Source organism: Rhipicephalus microplus, chromosome 6 (genome assembly GCF_043290135.1).
Source record: "Rhipicephalus microplus isolate Deutch F79 chromosome 6, USDA_Rmic, whole genome shotgun sequence".
Lineage (NCBI taxonomy): Eukaryota > Metazoa > Arthropoda > Arachnida > Ixodida > Ixodidae > Rhipicephalus > Rhipicephalus microplus.
In genome coordinates this window covers 91,051,555-91,057,330 of record NC_134705.1, presented here as the reverse complement: position 1 = coordinate 91,057,330, position 5,776 = coordinate 91,051,555, and the positions used below count along the sequence as shown (strand labels likewise).

Here is a 5,776-nt window from a genome sequence, read left to right as displayed (position 1 = left end):
ATATATATATATATATATATATATATATATATATATATATATATATATATAATATCGAAGCATTAGTCAGCAAGTTCACATCATAGGTTTTAAGCACGTTCGATGCCACTGTAGCTTATATTGAAGATAAAGACTATACTGTCTGGTCGGAATGACAAAAAGTAAATGTCGCACCCTTTCCATTTTTAAGTCCATTCTTTCCTCTTGATCTTGGGATTGTCGATTACTTAAAGGACTAAAAGCTGCATGGCCTGCACCTGATCACGACCGCGAGGTAGAAGACTTCCCCACTGCGACTGACCTTCCCTCCGAGAGGAAAGCGACGGCACGCGACACCGTGGCCCTCGCCGTTTCCGCGACCACCAGCTCAGACGTCTCGGCCTCCTCCTCGCCGTAGCTGCTGGTCAGCTCCTCGACGGTGCCCCCTGCCGCTCCGCCACCTGCCACTGGTGCCAGCAATGGCCTGCCGGGTGCCTCGCCACAGTCCACTCGCACCTACCCGGCCAGCAGCCGACCACACTCGGCGTCCCCGCTCTCGCCCCTGTCCCTGTCTCTGTTTCGTGGTCTACGACGGGCCCCAGCGCCGTGCCTTCGCGGAGCCAGAGCCTGCCCTCATCGTCGGCGTCGACACCGGCAACCACCAAAGCAACTGCCACCGTCGCCGCTCTGCCTGTGGCGTCGCAGCAGGCACCTGCGTCGAGACCCGGCGTCGCACAGGTGGTTTCGGCCAGCCCCAGTCCTCACACCTCTGGTGCCCCCCGGCTCATCCAGCCGAAACAGCCACAGATCCTGCCCAAGCTGTCGAGCGGCAGCGCGAATATGCCTTCGGCAGCGGCGACCACCCGGTCCCAGTCTCCCCGGGCGGCCCAGCACAAGGACACACCACGGCCCGCGCCTGTACCAGCGCCACAGCCTGCGACCACGGTGCAGCGCGGAGCCGTGATGGGGCTCAACACAGGGAGTCCGCTGCTCATCGGGAACCCCGCGGCAGCGCAGCCGGGCATGTTTCCGGCTGGACCTGCGCAGGGCACTTTCCTGATGAACCAGTACATTCCGGGCCTGGGCCAAAGCCCGATTCTGATACAAGGCGCATCGGAGCAGACCCAGAACTCTCTGGGACAGATACAGGAGGTCCAGCTGGCCCTGCGGCCACCCCATGCCACGGGCCTGACCCTGGGATCTCAGACGGGGCCCAGGCCCCATGGGGGACATCCAGGACCGCCTGGCACCCTGACGCTTGTCATCCCACAGAAGCTGGGGCCAAGGCCAAACATCGTTCTGGCACCGCCACGCATGATGTCGCCCCCCTCGTTTGCCATAGTCCCGGGACAGCCACTGACGCTGCAACAGCTGCAGGCCATGCTGCCCACGCAGACCATGCTGGCCCAGCCCACACTGGGTGCGTTCCAGACAGACCAGCACCAATCCCTGGTGCAGATACCGACGTTCACCCAGCCGCAGATACTGGCGCATAACCACCATCACCACCACCACCACCACCACCATCATGGGGCCCTGTCGGGACCTCTAATACCGACAGGCGGCAGTATAGTGTCCTCTGCACCCAGCGCCAACATTGTCACCCACCATCAGGTCATGACCTCGCGACACACGGTCCACTCTCGGCCTGTCCGACCAGGTCACCGTGAGACCTGCTCTTCGGCTACCACTGTGACCCGGCACTTCCTCCTTCGTCCCTTGCGCTTCTCCCAGTGTCGCCCGCCAGAGACCCGCTGCTTACCGATGGCCAATCAACGTTGGACACCTGGACTTTCCAAATGAACACTCTATGGATTGTCGTTCATGTATATAGCATTTGTCGCTCTCTTTTTTTTTCATATGCCTTCGAATCGCGCAAAGTGCTAGGGGGGGAGCCCTGTAGTGCCATCATCATCGCCATCATTTCTTGATCACTGCGCCGCGCCTCTCGCGCAGCTGATGCTAGCTCGAGCTGCGCGAGATTTAGAACGAGCTGACACGCCTGGCGTGGCAGACGCTGGTAGCCGACGTGGCTCCGCTTCAGGCCTGGAATAAAGTGGCGAGATCGGCACGGCCCCATCGGCCTCCTTCGACGTCATCTCACGTCTCTCTTCTCTCGCCGCTACAAGCTCATATAACCAACTCTTGGCCAGTCCCCCCTGAGTGGATATGAGCCATAGTTGATGCATCTCCATCATCCTGGTTGTAAGTAAATTTTCCTGTCTAAAACTGCAACACAAGTCAGGGGCGTAGCCAGATATCTTCTTGGGCAGTGGGAAGGGTGGGGGCGGGGGGCAGGGTGAGTGGCTGTGTTCAACCACCTTTTAAGAATGTTCGTGCGTGTGCTTGTAAATATGAGTTTACTCATATACTCATATACACGCAAAACAGAAAAACTTCAGTGTGGTGGGTGGTTTGAACCCTCCCTACACCCCGGGTAGGCCAGTGGCTGGAAATGAAGTGATTACTTACGAACAAGTGTATCCTTCGTTCATACAGGAAGTACTCATATAAAGGGGACAGTTTAAAGTGAACGCGACATAGATGACTGCATACGCCGCGATGTTACACCAACAACTATCATGCAGATGGCGCGACGAGCTTTTATCTATTTTATATGGAACGCCTGCAGGCAGATGCAATCACAGCGACCGGTTCACGTCCTTTATATGCGTGAAGGACACCGGTCTACGCAGGGCTATCGTTATGCACTGCAGTGTGAAACAGCTGCTACATGTCAGCTCCTTGTACTGAGCAGAGTGGCGCAGTGGAAGCGTGCTGGGCCCATAACCCAGAGGTCCGTGGATCGAAACCACGCTCTGCTAGATTTTTTTTCTTTTTTGCTCGCTCACGATATTTTTACCTTTCATCAAGACGCCATAACTGCACATCTGTTTCGAACATGCTCTTTAATGCGTTGTTCTTGTGCTGAAAGCATGGCTCTGTCCTTCTCTCTCTCGTTATTTTTTCTTCAGTTTAAGAAATAATTCGTCCCACTGGTAAACACGGTGTGTTTTTTTACATAAAATGCATATTTTTTATGGGAATTCTGTTACTTCCTGGTATTCTTTTGTCAGAATCCTGTAGTTTTCGCATATTACCTCTATGCCATTCCCTTCTCCCTTACAAATCAGTTACCAGCTACACCAGTTCGTGCACAACATGCACAAACTGCATAAAACGCGCATCGCCGCAGGAACAACTCGGCAAAACACTTCATTAGTTACGATACCTTCCAAACCATTCACCCACATCACCATTCAATAAAGAGTGTTAGATACCACACGAAAGAAAAATTTAGCGCAGTCGACAGGATTCGAACCTGTGCGGGGAGACCCCAATGGATTTCTAGTCCATCGCCTTAACCACTCGGCCACGACTGCACGCCAACCAAGCGCCATCTATTTTTAAAAGGCTCCTTATTGAATACGCATGGCAACCTCGTTCACTTTCTTATTCTGATTGCAATCAATACAGAAGCGGTGCGGGTGGAGAGAAGGTTGAGCTTCTGCCCCTACCCTTTCCCCTGTTATACATTGATTGATTGATATGAGGGAACGTCCCAAAACCACCATATGATTGTGAGAGAAGCCATAGTACAGGGCTCCGGAAATTTCGACAACCTGGGGTTCTATAACGTGCACCTAAATCTGAGCACACGGGCCTACGACATTTCCGCCTTCATCGGAAATGCAGCCGCCGCCGCCGGTATTCGATCCCGTGACCTGCGGGTCAGCAGCCGATTACCTTAGCCACTAGACCCGTCATACATTGAAACCCCGTCTACATAGGTACGCCGCGTATCTTTTTTCAGTCGGTGTGTTGTATTCAAGGTCGCCTTGAACGGTTCATCGTAATGAATGAACGTCAGAACACTTTAAGAGCAAGTGTCAGTTTATTCTAAAAAAACGCCAAGGAAGCTTTAACGCGAAGCCTTAAAAGCTTGGAAGCATGCAGTTACACAACTCGCCGATTCTTTAGTAAATGGAATACCAGTGAAACTGCACTATACAAGCTTAGAGGTTTTGTGGCGGCAAATGCATAAAACCAGTCTTACGCTGATAATTTGATATGTCACACTGACATGACCTTGATTGAAGAAACAGCGCTAGAACAGGACAGAAATGAGAAGATAAAAACTGGACGCTGGCTAAAAACATTGTAATATTGCGTTTGCGCGTCGATACATACAAGAAAATACAATCAGTGAGCGCTTCGAGGAACAAGTTATCACTGAAACATGCGGACTCAAACTTTCGAGAGGTTCCTCGTTTTATTTTTCTTGAAGCGATAGCATAGCGATGCTGACCCAATGATCTCCGCTTTCCTGGATTCATATGACCTCATAAATTTCCCGTTGTTGTTGCTCAGCGTAATTGCATAGAATATCGCTCTCCTTAAAGACTGCTTCACAATCACAATTTTTGCAGTGGTCATGAAGGTGGCTTTTCACAGACCTTTTTAGCGATTATGGATGTTCACGTAACCTTTATTTACGCAAGTGGGGGAATATTTTACACAACGTCCCCTCGACAATTTAGGAAATGTTGCAAGCGCTTCTTTGTGCTACAAGTTTCTGCCTGATCACCATCAGTCTTCATGAAGAGGCCACATAGCTTGTGACGTGCGCTGGAAACGTCTTTGACAGCGAATTTTCGTGAAACTTTATTTAGATCGTTGCGCATCACTTTAAGAACATATGAAAAGATCAGGATGCCTTTGTTAAAGAGATCTTTTTTATTTTATTTTTACTCTAGCTCTTTGAGCGGATGCTTGACGACAGGGTCTTCAGTTATATGCTTTCTTAAACTGTCTCATTGACAAAAAAGTGACATGGTGTTATGTAAATAAGGAAATGAGTTAATATTATCCGCTGTACTCTGGAGTCAGGACGCTACCAGGTACCCCTCAAAAGAGCAGAGTAAAAAAAAAGTTATTTTCCAAGGCACCGGTGAGATTCGAACTCACGATCTCCTGTTTACTAGACAGGCGCTTTAACCAACTAAGCCATGGCGCCCATGCCTTTAGCTGCAGGCGGAACCCATCGTTGAAGCACAGAGAGTTTGGAGGATGACCTACTTCAGGCGCGTGATCCGAATGAAAAAGCAGGGCGGTAGCTATATTGAACCCTAAATGCATTATGTGGATCACGCATGATATGCGCCGCGTGTGTCCACCAGGCAGTTAGTAATTTGATTTCACTTTTTCCGTGACGCATATGCGACCCCTTCCTTTTTTTTTTCTGTATTACCTGTCCTTGGTTCGTAACACATAGTCCGAACAACACTGATGTTAAAACCACCCCATGAACTACGTACATACGGTGACATTTTTATTAAGTCAACGGGTATGGTGCCGATATCGTCGGATTAAAATTCGACTAATGTGACCAGCGGCTGTACTCTTGAAAGCCAGTCTTGTGGTTCCGGTGCCGGTTTGTGAATTTCAACAAAGCGATGAATGCTCTCTCCGATATAGTATGGGGCAGGCCACGCATCTTTACTAAAATGATAGCCTGTCAGTGTTATACCAACTCTATTATCGCGAGGGGGGGAGGGGGCAACGTACTTTACTCGTGAGCCGAGGATATATATATATATATTATATATATATATACATATATATATAACAATTACATTATTTCGTAAGAAGGTGATTTAGTGATTCGAGTGACCATTCTCGAAAGGGGGGGCAATTCTTCCCCCCAAATTTTCTCAATTGAGCGCAGGGAGGCTCGCTTTTCCCTTCCCCCCCCCCCCCTTCCCAGGTGACACGCCAATGTAGCCTGCCATTCTTG

General features: G+C 50.2%; 2 non-coding genes across 2 annotated transcripts; both read right to left on the bottom strand.

The window, feature by feature from the left end:
- Nucleotides 1–3,280: 3,280 nt before the first annotated feature.
- TRNAS-AGA (transfer RNA serine (anticodon AGA)) lies at nucleotides 3,281–3,362 on the bottom strand. The gene has a single exon. It is a non-coding gene; the product is annotated as a tRNA-Ser (tRNA).
- Nucleotides 3,363–4,922: 1,560 nt separating this feature from the next.
- Nucleotides 4,923–4,996, bottom strand: TRNAT-AGU (transfer RNA threonine (anticodon AGU)). Its single transcript has one exon. It is a non-coding gene; the product is annotated as a tRNA-Thr (tRNA).
- Between the last annotated feature and the right edge of the window lie 780 nt (nucleotides 4,997–5,776).